The sequence below is a fragment of the Dermacentor albipictus genome, unplaced genomic scaffold, assembly GCF_038994185.2.
Source record: "Dermacentor albipictus isolate Rhodes 1998 colony unplaced genomic scaffold, USDA_Dalb.pri_finalv2 scaffold_39, whole genome shotgun sequence".
NCBI lineage: Eukaryota > Metazoa > Arthropoda > Arachnida > Ixodida > Ixodidae > Dermacentor > Dermacentor albipictus.
Window position 1 is genome coordinate 1,017,670 of NW_027225593.1, and position 20,224 is coordinate 1,037,893.

At 48.1% G+C, this 20,224-nt stretch overlaps 1 protein-coding gene and 1 long non-coding RNA gene across 2 annotated transcripts in view; one reads left to right on the forward strand and one right to left on the reverse strand.

Moving 5' to 3' along the window:
* LOC139052842 (uncharacterized) overlaps positions 1-20,224 on the reverse strand; it is a 136,101-nt gene that overhangs the window by 53,912 nt on the left and 61,965 nt on the right. The gene's annotated exons all lie outside the window — the stretch shown is intronic.
* The window catches only part of LOC139052844 (uncharacterized), a 30,586-nt gene continuing 10,483 nt past the window's right edge, over positions 122-20,224 (forward strand). The window contains exons 1-2 of the long non-coding RNA XR_011510085.1: positions 122-337; positions 19,094-19,186. This is a non-coding gene — a long non-coding RNA (uncharacterized lncRNA). The remainder of the gene's footprint in view (positions 338-19,093; positions 19,187-20,224) is intronic.

Consider the following 20,224-nt stretch of genomic DNA (forward strand, 5'->3'; position numbering starts at 1 on the left):
GCCATCAGTGGCACGAGCGCGTCTCTGTGACCACGTGACGACCACAATCCGGCACGCAGCAGAACTGTCGAGCAGCCAAGTGCAGTAGTTTGCGTGCGTCATTAGTTACGTCGCGCTGCATTCCGCAGCAGTTCGTGTCGCCGCAGCACTCGCATTTACCCTAATGGCGTCAGCAAGAACGGAGCCGCTTTGTGAAGGAGAGCGGAAACCCGGGAAAGCAGAGTATCGGCGTGAACAGGCCATAAACAAATGAACGACGTTGCGCAGAGTGGGTGACTACAGCAACACGCTCCCGAACTCAAGCAACAACGAGAACGACGCCATGCCGACGTTCCAGGCTAGTCTGCATGCATTTGCTTCATTTCCTACATCTCCCTCTTCAGTTCACCACACGTTCACATCCGCTGCGGGCTCTCCATAACACAAGTGAACATTGCTTCTACACTCGCCTCTCCTGCGTCTTCTCGTGCAGGGTGTCACTCAACAGTTCGGTGGCGAAACCACGCTTCTCCCCTTCGCGATTATTTTGTGGTCGTTCTCGTGATTGTACCAAACGCACCAGCGCACGACCACGCAACACCACGTCGTTACTGCGAAATGCGTACGCATCATTCAGATAACTACCGGAGCAGATTCTGCACGTACAATTTTATTGCATCCAGTCTAAAACGAAGCAACGCTAGCGTACAGCGCTGGCCTCAGTCTGTATATGGATGTTCTAAAAAAAAAAACGGCGTATCTTAACGTACAGCTACAGCATTACTTCCACTGGGCCAGTACACATCGCGCCAGCCAGGTATGCACGGGTACACGCATCTAGATCGCGTAGATTAAGCGGAAAGCAAAGCTAAGAAGTGTCTAGTTAGATAGCAATAAGGCGCGCTACAACGTAAAGCTACACTCTAAGAACAGTTTACACCCTTTGGCTTGCCCCTTTTGCCACACAAAAATAATCGTCATCTGCCTTGATGCGTTTCCTTTCTTTATCGCTGCAAGCCCGGAACTTTCCAGTGACGAAGGGCACGCGCGTTATCAGAAGAGGCACTCCAAAGGGTGCAAACTGTTCTATGCTGATAACGCGCGTGCCATTCGTTGCAGGAAAGTTCCGGGCTCGCAGCGATAAAGAAAGGAAACGCATCAAGCCAGATGACGATTATTTTTGTGTGGAAGAAGGGGCAAGCCAAAGGGTGTAAACTCTTCTTACAGTGTATTCCAAACGTTTCTATTCCAATTGTGCACTCAGCCCTCCACGATTGGTCAACACAGTTTCGGGCCACCTGCACTCCTCCTGTCGGTCACCTGACGTCACAAAACCGCGATAGCTCCCCATCTGATATGACGAGCACACGCTGATGATGCATGATTACACCGAACGAAAGAAAAGCCGTCATTTCTCATTCGACGCCATTTCTCCGTTAGTTCTCTGCTATTGGTAAAACGCTTTCGCGCAGCGCCCACTTCCGCTGTCGGCCGCGCAACGTCATAAAATCGCGAAAACTGACCACGCTAAAGATGCATTATTATGCGCAACAAAACTGAATTTGTTTTATGATTAGCCGAAGGCTGCCTCGTTCCGAAAGGAATAAAAGATGGCTGCTTGCCGAGCGCTCAGGCACTGGCCACTCGCACCTTTGAGAGAGCGTGGATTTATTTCCCTATAATAAATATTTTGCCTGATATTATAACATTATTGCGCCATTCGGCACGTATACGGCATCGCACTGCCAGCTACTTGTTGAGTATCTGGTTTTGCGGCACTCCTAACCTATGGTCCAATCCTAGCATTCCGGTGCAAGCCAAATAAGGGCAAGCGGACCAATCGCGGACTCCAGCGCCTTTACGCGGTCATCGATATTCACTGTGCTGGCTCGGCCCCATCGAAACCCTCTCTCTATCGGCGTACTCCTCGCTTCTTGATGGCCCATTATATAAGAAATACCGCTCAATGTAGACAGTGTTATTCGTTTTGAAGGCAAACGAAAGTGACTCCCTATGTACAAACGTTTGATTGGCCTTTTCAGACAACGCTGCAGGTCACCGCCTGATGCTTACATCGTCGGTTACGAAAATTTGACGTCATGAGATTGGAATATAAATAGATTGGAATAGTTTTACGTTATTGGAGCCGTGTTGTCAACATGGCTAAGCAAATACAGCACGTGTATCGGCCTCGAAATTACATCCACGTCTGTTTGGCGGTAGCTAACTAAACTCTGATGCGTGTTTGTGCGTGTTATTTACATTTTGTTATTGCGGTTGAACTATGAAACTCTCAAGAAGGCTTCAGCGCAATTACTTTCGTAGCAACATTTTTTCTCCTGGACTCATCTTTTGCTCATTTTTACTGAAAGTTGTGATTCTCCTAACATTCAAATATTTTGCCTTCCCGATTGTTCGCTTACTCGGTATATGCTAACAAATGCTGCGCCATTACCCGCAGTTAGGCGTAATAAATTAATAAATTGTGACATGGAATGGCCCGATGCAGTGCCGTCTCGTTGGTGTTTATAAAGAACACAAACCTAGGGGAATAACGCATATCATATTCATCAGCTTTGATTTCCTTGAAACATGCGAAAAGTGCCCGGTGCTTAGATTTAGGCGCATGTGAAAGAACCCCCGGTGGCCCAAATAATTCCGTAGTCCCCCACTGCGACATGCCCCTTAATCAGATCGTGCTTTTGGCACGTAAAACCGCCTAATTTAAATTGATTTTATTTTCTTGAAAGTATGTTATGTTGGCTAAACAATTTAAGGGTCATTAGGCATGTGTCCATTATCGGGCCCTCTTCCGGAATTCACACACGCAATGTAGAATTCCTATATGTATTTCTTCTGTTACGTTAAAATTACGTTAAAATTACGTTAAATTAAATAATACACACTGAGTAAAGCTAAACACATCCTTTATTTCATTCCTAGAAGCACTTTATTTTTTGCTCATTGACTAGCTTCACTGAAATCACTCGTGCTTACTTCTCGCTGCTGCTGACCGACAGATGTGTATTCGCAAGTGTTGTTGCGGTTAAATTGCATAAAGTTTCATACGACGCTCCGATAGCTCTTGTCGTCTTACGCGTGTTAAAAAAAAGGAAGTAAAAGACTATTTTCGTTAGCTTAGCATGGCGCTGCACAGCTGGAGCCCAATTCAATCCCGGCAGCCTTAGTTGTCTGCTAGAAGAGACCTATAACACCTTTAACTTTGTCCTCGACGTGAAAAACGCGACAAGAGGTCCATACTGGAATCGCTAGAAGCAACACGGTGGTGCAGGGCAATGCAGACAATATACGACTGCATGCCAATCAGCTCGTCATCCACCTGGGCCGTATTCTGTTCTCATGCATTAACCGCAAGGAATGTGGGACGCGACAGCGCTGTTTTAAAACTAAGCCTTTTCTTTGTTTTTTTTGTATCTTCATTTTTTCTACTGCTGCTGCTGTGCCGCCTTGCACGCCGCGTTGAAGGCGCCGGGGGTGAGGGGGAAGAGCTCACGGCAGGGGTGCGAGAGGCGAAGGAGGCGTCGTCAACCACGTTTCGGTAGAGCGGATCTACAATGCCAGCTGGACGCCGTAATTAGGTGTGTCTCCCCTCCCTCCCCCTGCAGACGCATTGCAGGGACTGCCGCGCTTGCCTCCGTGTTCACACACGACAGCAAGGACAGACCAGGGAGGAGGTAGGGAAAGGATGCAACCGAATCAGTCGGACACAGTCAAACCGACACAGTAAAGAAACGGGTGATTAACCTTACACTTCTGGCGCTCATGGCAGTTCACCTAACGCAACACGATGGCAAGTAATTGCCCCGTGAGAAGCCTTTGCAAATGAGCAATGCTTTTTTTAGTTCTCATCACAAAGGAGTAAGTAAATGAACGACATGCCTCTGCGTGTTCTCTGCCCAGACAACTCAAATCAAGCATTGCAAAATGTACCATTGTAACAGTCAACAAAGACGACTTACTCCGCGGCAAAGTCGGCTGTACTAAGCTACACAGGAAATTACGAGAACGACTATCCACAACGTATGTGACTAGAGAGTTTCCCGGTGAATCTACGGGTGTATTCGCAAAGCAAAACATGCTAAAGTGCACCAGCATGCAATACGAGCACAGTATGTTCCCATAGGCAGGAGCAATAAGACCGTTACTTCGTACATGCGCAATAACTTTACCTGTGAGAGGGTCAGCTTTACCCTCTTACAAGCCAATGCAATGACCATCCACAAATCACAGGCTATGCACGACTACTATAAGAGGCACCCTCTGCGGCTTGTGTACGTCGCACCATCGCGTGCCAACGCTCTTGAAGGCTTCTACCTAACAAATCGAAACAATGACTTTACAGTTAAGCATCGCTGAGGTACCACGAATCGAACACTGCGTTATGAGATGATTCTCCTAAACAAGCGGAAATTAAGCACGTGATCAAACGATCCACAGGACACGTCTCAGTCGTGTTCATTAATGTTCAGTCTACACGCCCCAGACATTGAAGTGAATTCCTCAACGCCGAAAACAGACATCATCGCCATGTCGGAGACTTGCAGTGCCGACCCGCAACCGACTTCCAATGAGTGTTCTACTGGAAGCGACAGTCTGTCACGTGCGCTGGAGTGGCCACTTACAAGAACGAAGTGGCCGCCCGTCCTTCCATTGGACCGAGAATGTTGTCCTGACCACCGGATTGCGAAGCCCGGTGTGCAATGGTTGACGGCGTTGCTGACGCATGCGTTCTGCATGTCAAGTGCGGGGAAGTCGGCGTTGCACTGGCAGCTGTTAACATCGGTCTCTCGGCGACACAAAAAGAAATCGCCGCTTTCTTCCGCGCAACTTTGCTCAATATGCACCCGGGGCATTGAATCCTGGTTGGGATAGCACTAGCGTAAATACGACGCCGCCGGTGTTCATCGCGACTTCACCGTTGATTTGAGGAAACGCGAAAACCGCTGGCTGCCAACGTTTATCCAAGAGGTCTTCCGTGTGCGCTTCGGGAGCTGCGACTACAACGCACTATCACCAACTTACAGAGGCATTTCCTTGTAAAAGTAAATGCAGCTGTTTTCTCGTGTGAAATATTTATGCCTCTGCTTCTAAAGATATAAATATTACCGTTAGACAAGCTTGTAGATTTTAATGAACGGTTTCAATGAGTACTTGAGTCAGACGCCCATATGCACAAGTCGCCTCCATACAGTGAATCATTCAAGGTAGCAGGCAAGAGATTCCAGTTCGTGCTAGACTCTCAGCGTCTGCAGCTTGTGCGCTGACGCAGGTTCTTGGTTATTATCATAGGTATACGGCTATCATAGGCACTATCACAATACTAAGGCACGTAAGCGTAAAGTCTAGGCTCGACAACTTCGGATGACAGGTTGACTTTTACTCGCAACATAGTTAAATATAAAGAAAAGAAAGGAAGAGAACGAAAATTTTATGCATATCCCACGCAGTGTTGGAATAGATGTAAGCGAAGCATTCTGTGCTGGATGCTTTGATTGACGATAATTAGCGCCGATGTTGATGGCGAAAGCTTAATTTCGGCAACGTTTAGTTTAACACGAGACTGATGAGTTGGTATTAAACGTTACCTTGTCTGCATCACTGCTGTTTGTCTGTGTAGTGCACAGAACACACAGGGAGAGGGGTTTGCTTAAGGCGTTGTTGTGCGCCACATTTCATAACCTCTGATTGGGTTAAGCTTGGGCATTGCCTCGCATGGCACATCCCATTGTGGCAGAAGTATTAAACTTGAATTGGTTTATGGGGCTTTACGTGCCAAAACCACAATTAGAGAATGAGGCACGCCGTACTAGCAGACTCCGGGGTAATTTGGACACTGTAATGTCCTTTCAAGGGCTCCTGAAGCGGTTTAGACAAATTTTGTAGACGCGTAGGGTACAGGTGAAGTAGAACATTCGCACCACAATTTAAGTGAAGCGTTACGTATTAATGGAGCTACAAGCGATTACAAGGTACCGTCCTCCCTAGCCATGCTGTTCCTCCTCAGCTCGCTCCTCAAGCCATCGCGGCTAAGCTCCACCTTCACTGGTTCTGCATCACGATGCGACGTCACATCGTCCACTTCCGGTTGTTTTGAGCCCCCCACCCGCGCGAAACCTCTCCGCTGGCCGCTTGGCCGTCCACCCCAAGCGAGGGCTATCGAAGCAGCGTTCGTTGCGAGCATTCTGTCGCAGCGGCGAACGTGTCTGGTATTTTGTTAATCACACGCTAGCGGAACGTTTCGACTTCACGGTGGAAGCATAAACTCAAGTAGATGAACGAACTGATGAACCGTAGACGTATGTCAGCAGCCTGATCGGTCTCCACGGTCCAGCCACCCGCTGGCGCAGAGCTTAACCAGCCAAAGAGCTGATATTGCTCTAACCAAGTGTAAAACATTTTAAACATTTACAAAAACAACGTATAAACTACTACACACCTGCGAAAAACTTACACCAGCAGCAAAGAAGAATACATTTCGTTACTGCTACTGTGTGGCTGCACCGTGCAGACCATTCACCTTTGCGCTTCTATTCATCCTCTGAAACGACATGCAAGGGGACACGGCGAGGTCCTGTCCCCTTTGCGGTTGCATTTTCCCTAATACCGGACTCGCGAAACGCTATTGCGTTAGTAATCTTCCGGTGTAATGTGACGGCTGCAATCGCGCAAATCCTGGCGCCGATCGGATAGCGGCAGTCCGATGCACTGCAGTCAGTCCGCTCGTCTACTTGCTTACAGAGGGACACGTTGTCGCAGCTTGACATATTGCCAGCCACTACATTTGCAGTCCAACACGCAACAAAGTCGAATAATAGCGCTCGCGAAAAGACAGACCGACACTGACGGCGGAGTTCTCGTCAAAGTCGGAGCACGTTGTAACACAAGCAGACGACACTTGCTGGGTACAGGAAGTGCTTAAGTGTACTGAAAAATTTTTCTTGTGCATTCCCTTTATGTTACTTTCTTTTTATAAAAGGAAAGTAACTAACAATCCAACTATTACGAACATCATTTGGTTACCGTAAAGTTGGAAAAATTATCGGTCACGCGCCATGGTCAGCCAATCGGATAGCCCGCCTCCCTGACATCACTGGGGTGATTTGCATAGTATGGGTAGGGGTGGCTTAAAATTCCTCCGCGCAGTGTGCTGCGATCGGCAGGAATGTGCATTTTTAAAATCTTATAACACATTACACGCTTTACGCGGAGCACTTATATGCGTGAAATAATTATCAGAAGGACCTATTCTAACGACTAAGTGCGTTTGTAGAAAATTGTCAAAATCGTTTCAGGGTCCCTTTAACTTGTCCCAAAACCTAAGTGCACGTGCGTTTTCTATTTAGCCCCCGTCGCAATGCGGCTGCCGCGGTTGTGATCTAATCCACGACCTCTAGGAATGCAATAGCAGCAAATTTGCTACCCCGGCGGGCACGGAAATGTTCATTTAACTGTCGACTGCTTCGCTAGTGTTGCCTTGACGTTGCAGCAGTGGCGTAGCAACAGCGGGGGCCGGGGGGCCGTAGGCCTCGGGTTCAAAGGGCCAGTGGTGAGGGGGATGTCATATACGTCTGATGACACCCCTCTTTCCGCCGGCTACACCCCGGGGGGGGGAGGTGACAGAAGACCTATGGGCCGCGGATGCCAGACGTCCTAGCTACGCCACTGCATTGCAGTGCGCTTTAATTAATGCGCCTTTGCTGCTGCGTGCCCTGCGTAGTTTGTCCGCTTGAGATTTTTGCAAGGTGTTTATTTTTCAGAAATAGCAGCAACACGCTGTATCGTACCTTGAACCAAAGCTTATCCAGCTCGTATAGTAGTAGGGTTTGCTTGCCTTCCATCCGGATCACAATTGCCTCTTGTCTTCCCTCCACACTACAGATCTATCTACGTCCCCTCTGGGCTCGCACCTTAGTAGAAAAGGAAGCGCTGCAGCTGCAGCTTCTGAGGGGAGTCACGCATAATTACAGCTATCAAGAGGTGGGGTGAAACTAGTTCTTAGCTTCGCGTTTCTACGCCGACTCGCTCCTGTCATGTATGCACACCCAGTGACACCCCCCCCCCCCCCCTCCCATGACGCGCTGTGCTTCGCTGTAAAACACTGCTCGCAATGCCGCGCGCTGCTATTCTCGGGGCGTGTGGCTTTCTCGCATAACTTTAGAGCGAATCTGGCCGACCGAGTTGCAAAAATCTTTCGCTGCTGCCATCTTTCCCCGTGAAAGTTCATGCACGAAGGCGGCCGCCCCATCGTCGTTGCAATGTCGCGAGTGACGGCTCCTGCAATTGCCTTAGCTGAGTCCCAGGAGCAGTTCATAAGAGCGCCACTGCAAGCTGAAATATTGCGATCATAATGGCGTGACAAAGCTGATAGAGAGACTACAAAGGGGTATAGCATTGGCATGCAGGCGCAGACACTGCGCATCGCACCTATCATTTACAGCGAGGGCTTGTTGCGCCACTATTGGGCGTAAATTTTTAAAGTGCAGAACCACTGCTTTTGCAGGTCCCGGCAAAGTAACCTGCATTCGTCAACAACTTTCTCAAGCAACTCATGGGAGACGTAAATTATCGGCATATACAGTGATAAAGAAATTCCCGCATAGCTACAGACGATATGCCGTCAATCGGTACTATCAGCAGCGAGCGCATGCCTTCATAGCGGCGCCTAGCGTTCAGCAGTATAGTAAACTAATAGCAGGCACAAGGAAAGTGTTGAAATTTGCATATATATATATATATATATATATATATATATATATATATATATATATATATATATATATATATATATATATATATATATATATATATATATATATATATATATATACATTTTTGCTTATCGTGTCGCCCCCACAAATATCCGTTTTTTCAAGAAATGACATACCTCCGTGTGATTATTTTTGATATCATAATGTGCAGAGGGACGCTGACATGTATAATAAAGTATTTCTGAACGCGCCCACTGTATCTGGTGCCCAATGCGACTGAATTGTCTTTATATGTATGACAGCAAATATAGGGAGAGAATATGCCCCCTTCCTGTAGCAGTTCTACAGCAACGTAAATAAACAGAATTATAATCCAAGTTTATCACTTGGAGGTATGCTGAAATATTTCAGCGTTATCGAAGCATTGTCCCTGTCTCATCATCTATTAGGACAAAATCGCCGCAATGAAAGTACCGTTTTCAAATGCTTAGGCGACAACTGCACCTGCCCCTGGCAGTAGTGACCTTGTCAAGATAGTGTTAATGTTATTTTATATGCGCCTCACTGACATGAACCACTGATGACAAGAAGCGACCGCTTCGCAATTACGGACCCGTGTTTTCAGTGTTCGTCATTTAAATGTCGTGCATGCGCACGCATGATCTGCATGCAGCGCTAGCTTACCTCGCTGCGTTGAGGAGCAATGACGTTCGTCCAACTCTCGGCCATTTCGGTTCGACGACGAAATGTCTCTCTCAACAAGCAAAAAGAAGCAAAGGCCATGTACACGAGTTCTCATTACCAATTCAAACCGCTTACTTTGATGACTGGCTTCGTCAATTTCCAAACATTCGTCCGCGCTTCTTGCGCGAGCGCTCACAGAAACGTTGTAAAATATAATTTCGACTTAAAATTTGTTGCCGTAATATAATGCATCGACAAGACACGAGATATTGACTCACCTTATACGAGTGCCGGATGCTTCGAGTTGTGGTCCCCCACGGTTGCACGTGGCGTCGGTCCTGATAGGCGATGCGACCGCTCAAAAAATATCCACGCACTTCACTCCAGGCAAGCAAAAACGAAATGGCAGAGCAACTCTTCCTTTGGTCTCGTGCTCTCTGGCGAGCCCGCTCCAACTGAGTTGACCGTGAATGTGGACGAGCGAGACTAATTGCTTGCCGAAAAGAGAGGCACCACTTGTGGATACTTTCAGTAAGAAATTCTCGTGATCCATTACAAATATATGTAGTGACTAGGAGGAAGGAGGAAATGAAGCTCCACTCTCTCCACCCCGTTCTTCTGAAGTGGTTGCCCTTGGTGCAGCAAAGTTCCACGAAACTGCCGAACCCTTCCGAACTGAATAGTGCGAGGCCACCGACCTCCGCGAAGAGTCAATTGGCAGCATTCAGAATTCCAGAGATCCGCTGACCCTTGCCCTGGGGGCCGGTTTTATGCACTTTGGGCTTCTACTTCCACGAAAGAGCAAAAAGACCTGGTTGGCATCAGCACCGCACCTGGCCCTTCCTGTCCACAATGGGTCATCCAGAGAGATATTAAGCGGAACCGGCCCATTGTTAGACGGAGAGTCGAAACAAGCCGACTCGTGTCGAAATCCGCCTTTTTCATTTTCCTGCGCTGTCCCCTGCTGCACGCCGCTGAAAACTTTCTGGAAGGATCCCGGGGCTTCCGCCGGTTGATTTGTGTACCTGCGCCCACGTAGAGTGCGCGTCGGTTGTGAGTTTCGTAGATCGCGAATCATTGTTCATGGCTTCTTCGGGACCGCATGTATTTCCTGGAAACCTGCTGGGTGCATAGAGTTTCTTTCTATAGTAGCTAGAGGCGAATCTCGCGCCACCGTCTATGGGAGTTTCCGAAGGGGCCCTGGGCCGTCATGGGAATGACGGTGTACGTGTCTGCGAGGCTTGTTTTGGCTGGTGTTGTAAGAGGCTTCGCCTAAAACGTAGATATCGCTACACAAATAATGCATTCTTAATGTGAGATCTTCATAAAATGTTTCCATTCACGTATATTACATCTTCCAGTGACGTTTACTCACCTACAATTCATTATCAAGCGAAGAAAAGAAAGAACAGACGACGAACGGTTCAAACGCGAGCGCGAATCTTGTCGTCTCTCTCCCAACTTTAGTGGCGCGCTGATGCTTTTTCATTGCATATAATTGTACACGCAAAAACAAGATTTCCTTGTGAAACAAAACATGTTTTTGTGTAATAATAAAGATATAGGAGATTTTTGCATGCTCTTTTAGTAAAAAAGTTAATCATCGTGACAGACGGGTCTGTGCTTCCCTGGCTCTCCAAGAACGATGCCAATGGGAATTCACAATATACCGGCATTCCCATGCATACCACAGCGCAGCTAGAGTGTACTCTAGCGCAGGAGCGCCATATTTCCCTCTAGGTACTATATCGAGAAACAATATGGCTTGGTGAGCAGGCCTGAGTGCACTGTTCTGCAAACAGTGCGGCCGGTAATGGCACGCCGAGTTCTGTTGGGTGATGCGACTGCCTTGGAATTTGTCGCTGAATTCAGCACTGGGACATCGCCTATTGTATTCTTTTTATGCAGTATTTAGACATTTCGCTTATTCAAGCAGGCTTTGAGCACAACCTTCTGCGTCGGATTTATCAAAGCAGTGCACTTGTTTACAACGACATCTACATCTGCAGATCGTTGTTATCGTCAAATATTGTGGAAAAGGTGCATTGCTGATATGCAATAATGTCAAGACGTAGGAAAACATACATATCTGTCCCTATGTGCCATGGTGTTGCAACCTGAGACGTGTTAATATGAGCGGCCGAACCACGTAAGCAATGGCAGCTGTGGTCCAGATATATATATCGCAGATGTCGGCTTAGCGCTGTATCGCCACTTGCCGGTCATTGTGTGCGCGTCATGCGGAGTCAATTATAGGTGATTTCAAACCGCTAAGGCCAGAACTTCGCTATATAAGCAGTTTCGTTCGACCTAACGGCTTACAGTTCAGTTCAGGTAAACCGTTAGAGGATGAACGAACTCGACGGCGCCAGGATTTGCCTTCGCTGAACAAGATCGACATTGGCTCAAACTTCGTGACCACGGCTTGATAAGGTTGAAGATTGTGCATTTAAACTTGGTAGACGTTTTTAGCCCTCACTAACCTATGATCAGCACATTTTACACTACCTGTTACTCGAACATCCTGCACTATGCTGGGATTGGCAGAATGTATGAAATCAATTTTGTTTCTTGTTTCACCATTAGGGCTTTTCCAGGTCCATTTTCTGTTGCTACGTTTCCTGAAAAAAAGTGTTCATTATTCTCAGCTTAATCCTTTCTGCGAATTCTACCAGCATCTCACCTCTAGCATGTCTAGAATCGACATCGTAGTTGCCAATTGCCTGTTCACCGGCCTGCTTTTTGCGCACTTTTGCATCGAAGTCCCCCGTTACTACAGTATACCGCGTTTGCACTTTTCTCATCGCTAATTCAACATCTTCATAAAACCTATTTACTTTTTCATCGTCCCGACTGGACGTTGGAGCGTAGATTTGTACTATCTTTATTCTATACCTTTTATAGACCGTTTTTCTTCATGGGAGGAGGAGGAAACAACTGTATTTAATAGTAGGGGAAGGGGGAGCTTGGTTGGGGCCCAGGGGGCCGCAGCTGTCGCCGTCCATTCCGCCAGCCTGAACTTTGATTCTTGGTCGACACTTCTCAGCGCTTTCTCCCATTCCTTAGGTGAGGGGGCTAGCCGCAGGAGCTCTTGTGGGGCCGGATGGTGGTCGCATCCCCACAGAATGTGACCCTGTCCAGCCTGTGCAAAGCCGCAAAAAGTACATGTTGAGACGCTGTCATCCTTCAGGATGGCCGCTAGTCTCCTGGGGCTGAGAACACTGCGCGTTTGAGCTCGGCGCAGGGTCATGACCTGTTTTCTGTTTAGGCCGCCGCATGGAGGCGGGTAAATCTGTCGTTCCTCTCTTTGCCGACGGAGGCGATCTCCGTAACTTAGTGAAAGGTTTTCAGGGTTTTGGGGAGGAGGATGCCTCTCGGCCCGGTTAGTAGTTGCGCGGGCTGTGAGTTGGGCAGCTTCGTTACCGGTGTTTCCCTCGTGGCTAGGGTGCCAGAGAAGCGTTACGCTTATTCCCAGCCTCTGTAGTCTTTCTGCCGCGGTTTGGCTTACTTGGCCCGATCTGAAGCTTATGATCGCTGACATTGAGTCCGACACTATGAAGAGCGTCCCTGCGACTGCTGTCGCACTAGCAATGGCTGCCTCTTCCGCTTCCAGGATAGACCTTGCTGCGATTTCCTCGGTTCGGAGGATCCGCCCCGTTCCGTCCACAGCCGCTATCACATATGTGCCGTTCCGCACAGGCGAGGCGTCCACATATGCGGCCGGTTTGTCTGCTAGAGTCTTCTGAAGAGATTCCGCGCGTGCGCGTCGGCATTCCTTGCTGTGTTCTCCCATGTTCTTCGGGAGTGGTGGAATGACCAGTCGGTTCCTAATGTCTCTCGGAATTTTCACTCTTTTGGTGGTTCCTGTGTGTGTGTGGGGGGGCGGGGGGAGATTCAGGAGTTGTAGGATCTCATGCCCTTCGTGTGTGCAGGAAAGCCTCCACCACTGCGCCGCTCTCTACGCTTCCACGTAGCAGCCCGATTCTCTGGTGAGAGGTGCTCGCCAGTCTCTTCATAGTTTCTTTGCACGAGTTTTTTTCCTCTAGGAAGAGCCCCAGTACTCTGATGGTGACGACCTGGGGTACTACTTTTTTATTGACTGCTATGGGGAACCAGCGCTGGAGTTTTCACTACACCTACAGCGCCACCCTGGCGGTCAGAACGTTCACAACTCAGTCGCTCCCGCGGACGAAAATTGCTACTGGTAGTGGCGTTGCGTGCCCTGAAAGTCTAAGGAAAACAAAAGGATGCCGACGATACTGTTGCGTATACAAGTGCCGCAACTACGTCGGGATGAGAAAGGATGTATCCTTCTGCGTCTTTCCATCTAAACCCTACGAACAAGAACGGAGGCGGCGTTGGATCCAAGCAGTCAGGCGAGCGCAGTAAGTTCCTGTCTTGTCGCCCTGTCAAGCGGTGTCGGGCTGGTTTCTAAATCGAATTTCGCGTGTGTGCTTGGTTTATTCGACAGTGAAGACGGTCAGCCGTGGCAGCCAGTACCAAACAGCAGAATGACTGCAGTCGGCATTTCGTCGGAAACAAAATGAGCAATAGCATGTGCCACCATCCGGCATATATGTACCAACCAGTTTTCCTTCGCAATACCACCGCCAAGCCCCTTCCAATGCCACCGCACGAAGCGAACGATACGAAAAGTAAATATTATCCATTCATTGCCAAGAATAATGTGGGAGGGAAGCTGCCTTGTAATACGCGTTGTGTGCGTATACTGCCGGCGCACGCGCGACTAAGCCACCTATGTGTTATTTAAAATGCGCATGCGGATGAGGACTCGGCGCTGAGATGCATCCGGTAAGTTTTTGTAATTAGTGCTAAATGTAGCCAGCGTTGTTACGTATCCAGCAGCGGAGCACTCAAACCCTTGCTTGCGCGAGTCAGCTGATGCGATAAAGCTTTCTTCGCCATTGACTGCTGTGGCGAAGTAACATCTGAATTTTTTATGTCTAGCCAGAGAAATATTGAAAGTCTTAAGGCCAACTAATACTTCCGAAACCATACCGCAGCACGACCGGAGCCATAGCTGCTAGATTTGCGAGGCAGGCTGCCCCGCACGCATGGCAACGGCACACGCGCAACCATTAAAGAAACACACGTGCTCACCGCGACACACTGCGAAAAATATATAAAGCTTAAAAAACTTCCTTCGTCATTTTTTCACTTGATGGCGCTAGCTTCTTTACGAAAACTGTCCACTTGATGCGGCGCGAAAACGGAAACATACGAACTATAATACGGCCGCGCACATGTGTGTCGTCTGGTCGAGCGGCAGGGATATGCCGCGTTTCGTCGCCAGGGCGGCGTGCAACGCACTCTTTTCGACGCGCCGCCTATCCAGCGCTGGTTCCCCATTTGGAGCGTAGTTTTGATTGCCTGCGTTGTTTTGCCGGCAATAAACAGTTCTGACTTGGTAGAGGAGCATTTGAGGCCGCTGCCGGCCACGTAGGCTTGTGCCGTGTCGGCGACTGTTTGCAATGCCTGCTTAAACGGCACCGGCATTGCCTTGCCTCGTCCAAATTGTAACGTCGTCCGCATAGATGGTATGGCGGATGAACGGGATCTTGTTAAGTTCCTTGGGTAGGTTCCTCATAGCACAGTTGAAAAGAAAAGGAGATAGTACTGTACCCTGGGGTGTATAGCGCCGAGGTTGATCTGAGGGCTGCTGATATCTCCAGTCTTTAAGGTGGCTGTCCCGTCACGAAGAAAGGCAATGATGTGATAAAGGCAATGACGTGCCCCAACATTCATGTCCGATAGGTTTCTGAGAATGGCCTCGTGTCTGATGTTATCGAACGCCTTGTGCACATCGAGCCCTAGGATCGTGTGCACTGCCCCCGGGATTCCTGCATCCACAACGTCTCTTTTGAGCATCCACATGATATCTTGCGTGGCGGCCGAAAGCCAAACAGGGTGCGTGGGAATAATTGATGTTCCTCTACATGCTCGGTGAGGCGTGTTAAAACCACGTGCTTTAGTGCTTTGGCCAGACATGACGTAAGTGAGACAGGGCGGAGATTCTCCAGTTGCAGCGTTTTTCCAGGTTTTGGAATAAACACTACGGCAGCCTCCTTCCATGGCTGTGGCAGTTCCCCGGTGCGCCACACCTGATTGAAGAGGCCGGTTAGGCTTCTAATTGTCCGGTCATCGAGGTTGCGCAGTATGTTATTTGTTATGCCGACCGGCCCCGCAGCCGACGTGGTTTTTAGATCGGCGAGCGCAGCTCTTACCTCAGCCTCGGTTATGTCGGCATCCACGCTCTCATTCGATTCGCCAGTGTGCTCTGCGTACGCCAGCTCGTTTGTTTCTGTTTTCAAATAGCGGCTGGTGAGCTCTTGTATGATATCTTGCTTTGAGGCCGGATGCTCCCAAAGGAGCCGATTGACTTTCTTGGCCGTTGACCCTCTGCTGCTATAGGGATCGAGCAAATGTCTAAACAAGAACCAGGGGTTCTTCGAGCCGAGCTAGGTATTTAGCCTGTTGCACAGCTGCATCTATTGAGCCGAATTTAGCTCACGCGAATACTCCAGTACTTCCGCCTCAGCCTGAGCCAGTGCTAGTTTAAGTGCGCGGTTATGTTTGTGTTTCATCCATTCTGCATAGAGAGTCTGTTGCTCCTCCGAGAGGCTGATCAGCGTAGAGTCGGCCCTGGGGCCATCTTTCTCGGTGGGCATCTCCATCGTGACTTCTTCCGCATCTTGGAGGAGCTGCGCCGTCCACTCGTTTAGGTCTTTAATCTTCGTTGCTGCCTGACGGTTGCATTTGAATCTAAATTGGTCCCACTTGGTATGTTTGACGAGCAGTTTCTTCTTTCTAATTTACGCCGCAGCAGGTATTCTAATGTCCAGGACATAATGATCACTGCCTAAATTGAGGCCTGTATTGGACCACGTCGCGCCTTCCACTTGCCGGACGAAGGTCAGATCGCGAGTGGTGTTTCGCGACAAGCTGTTGCCAGTACGTGTCGGCTGCGTGGGATCTTTGAGCTGGGTCAAATCGTGGTTGTTGGCCCCATTTGCTATCGACACTCCCTTACTATTTCGCGGGTAGCTCCACACGGTATTGCTTGCATTAAAGTCTCCCAGGGCGATGATCTGGGCTTGTGCCGCCTCTTTCCTCGCTTCTCTCATGATTGTGGGGAAGGGGGTAGTATTGCACTTTGGCGGGGTATATATGTTTAGTATATAGAGGCAGTTATGCTTCCTGTTTTTGGGCATCAGCTCCGCAAAGGTGTAGTGCAGATTTTCGATCTATAAGTCGATTTGCAATGCGGTGATGTTTCGATGCACAGCAATGGCTGTTCTTGCATCGGTTTCTTGCTTGTAGAGAGCCCATTAAAACAGGTATAGCCCGTTATTTTGATTGCCGATTCTGTTTCCTGTAACGCGATGACATCGACCTTGGGGTCGAGGTCCGCCATTGCGAAATGCAGCGCTGCCCACTTTTTGGCAAACGACCTGCAGTTCCACTGTAACAGTTCCACTGCAGTTCCTCGTTGTCAGCTGCTGCTCGGCGATGCAGACGTAATCCGTGTGCACACCCTGTACTTCGGTGTTTTGCAAGAAACTCGTTTTTTAGACAGGCGAATGCATTCGGTTCGGTGGCCCCAAGAGCACTTTGTGTTACGTCGCCTCCCTCTCGTGATTATTCCCTCTTTGTAACGCATTTTGAAAACATGGCCCGTACGACTATGCAAATAGATTTTGGGTCTCGAGGATTTCGTACAATGCTTAGTGGGCTGCCTCAGGTTCCACCTGAGGTAGCTGACCGTCTTTGCGCCCGACCATCAGCGGATGAAGAGAAGGGAACACAATCTTCCATGAAGCGTGGCTCGGTCCCAGGGCCTGTCTGGTTACCTATTCAGTTTGATCTGACGTTCTGGGAAGATATGGGTGCCAGGTTCGTATCTGTTATCAGCCGCTGCTTTGAGGACTTTAAGAACACCATCAGACATGCTCGGTCCTTGACTGAGAGATGCTCAAACCAGGGATTACATTCTTGACAAAGTTATTCCTACGAATTTTGAGAATGGCAGCCCACAAACAAATCCATGAAACAAAACAACGGCAGCGCATGCATAATACCTTTGAGACATAAATTTTAGAAGTGCGAAACAATAACAGAGCTGAAACCTGAAAATGATGCTATTTTATTAGGCCCGGATTTGCACTATCTCCGGGATCGGCCCAGATAAGAGATTTGAAACATAACCGATACGGAAAAGTGGCGTTCGCCAAGAAAGACATTCGCTTTCATTTTTATATTGTTTTCCATATTGTTGTCACATTTTACCTTTAGCGATGTTGCATATCCCCCCTGTGTAATACCTTTCAACGGAGGGTCCTTAGTGTATAGTAGCTCATTTTTACATATGCTGCCTATGTTTACTCCAATTGATACTGCCACTACAGCTGCGAACTTTGCACTTCGTGTAATCAACGCTACCGCTGTCATCGCCTTTTCTCTTACGAATCACGAAAGTCACTCGTTCGCCTCAACAGGCCCCGAAAAGATTGAAAACAACAATTTAAAGTGACTGGCAACCAATCTCTATGGTACCAGTTGCTTTAGTGCAACGGGAAGCTTACTGGACTGAGTGTCCTATAGCATAGTGGTAATGCGCAAAACGCTGTGGCACATTTCTTAGTGACAGGTTTCTGATATGCCTCGATGATCTTGTCGCGCTCATTCAACATGCTGTAAACAGGGATTGGAGAGTCCGATATCAATGATACGCTGGCATTGGTGGGAAGCCGACGACAAATGCGGCTCTAGCGGACGAAAGCAGTGGCTTAGCGAGAAACTTATTTCGGGTAGAGAGGGGGGTTCTTTCCCGGAAAACAACCACTCCTCCCTCTCCTTCACGTCTCTCTCTCTCTCTCCATATGTATATAGCGAACGAGAAGAAAGGGAACCGAGGGGCCTCATTTTTGTTGACCATATCATAAGGCAACAAACAAGGAAACAAGAGCAACGTAGGGGAAATTACACACTTAGTGATTAAAGAAATGAGAAACTAATGGAAATGAAAGTGTATGAGGAAGAACTGGCCGCAGGTGATATGCGAACCGATGTGCTCGCATCAAACATGCGATGCTCTTGCCAATTGAGCTACTGCGGCGGCCCCGGTTTGCGATTCACTCTCTGCAGTTTACTGCTAGAACTAACCCTGGGGGTGTTAGCCAGCGCCATCACTCGCGAACCTAGGCGTCGGATGTGGAACATCCGTTTTGTCGCAGGCGTCACGAGTACATGATCTATTTCGGCAATGGCAGTCGCCCAATAAACGCACACAAGCTACCTAAAGGCATCAATGTCACCGGATTCGAGACCCTCGTATTGTAATGATTGAGAAGAAAGGGAACGGAGAGGCCCGGTTTTTATTAACCATATCATAAGAAGCCAACAAAGACAACATAGGGCAAATCGCTTGTACTTACTAAATGAAATAAAGACATGATAAATCAATGGACATGAAAGTAGATCAAGTGATACTTTTACCAGTTGAGCTACCGAGGCGCCGTTTTGCCTTCCACTTTCTGGGGTATTTTTGCTTTGCTGCCAAACTAACCCTGGGAGTGTTAAATTTCTGCGTTTCTTGTATACACAGCATGTACTTTATTTATTAAATGGCCACAAACAGTCTTTTTTCCATGACGCTCATTTATTGCAATTTTTACTTACAGGCAACAAAAACGCAAATCTGTCGACAACGAACTTGTTCTCCAGTTTATTCACGTGCCCCCACTGTGGCTATGACATTCTGCTTCTAACACAAGGTGAGTGGTTCCTGTGTGAATGAAACTCCCTCTACAGTGGCAAAATTAGTAAAATTGTCAATGCACCTAGTCCTTCACTGCCCTCCGCCCCCCATTTACATGCCGTCAACATCCACTGTGAATATGTCATCGTAATGGAGTTAGGCAATCTCGATACGTGGCTGTACCTATCATCACTACTGTTTTCGGTCTGGGAAGCTAATTGTGTCCGTTCAGTTCCACCATAGTAGTATCAACGCGTGGTTTGAGATCGGAACTACACATACTCTGATATATCTAGTTTAAGAACGAAACGCCATTTGAATGTCGATGTAGCATTACATACCAAGGTAATAAGTGCGATAATATGACTATACCTGACAGTTTATGTCGAGTGCGTGGTGCTGTATACTTGACTTCTCCCCTTTGTAAAAAGTAACTTAAATACAGTGCTTTAAAAGGAAAGGAGAATCCGTTGAGGGAAATAAACAAAACTCTGTCACGTTCCAGTTCTAATACATTAGAGTATTTGCCTCCAGTCTCTCACATTCAGTGTTTGTAGCGCATGGATTATTTCTTACTTTCATCAGGCATGAGGATTACAATTGTACAACGCAACTCTGAATGCGTGACAGTTGACACTTTACGGACAGGGTAATGCGAAAGTATAAGATTGCTCTCTGAACTCGAACGCACGGTGATAGATGTGATGAAAGACGCACGTTCGCGTTATCCCATGTTACTGTTTACTGCAATAAAACCATGAACATCACTTTGCTGAACACTAGCGTCTAATAAGTGCCTCAAATCACTCGCTCCGAAGTGCACCATGCAAATTAAAACAACAGCTGCACATAGTATCGGGTGAGATAGATATACATCTAAGCTTTGTTTCAGCACTGAAATCAGGGTCAATAAAGAAAGATGGGCACGCCGCCATCGTTCCAAAATTGGCACGTGTCAAGCAAACTCCAATCGCCGTTCATGTCACATGAAGTAATACGAGGAAAACGACAGGACGCCTCCTCCACTGCTTCAACGCCACCACCTCAAAATACA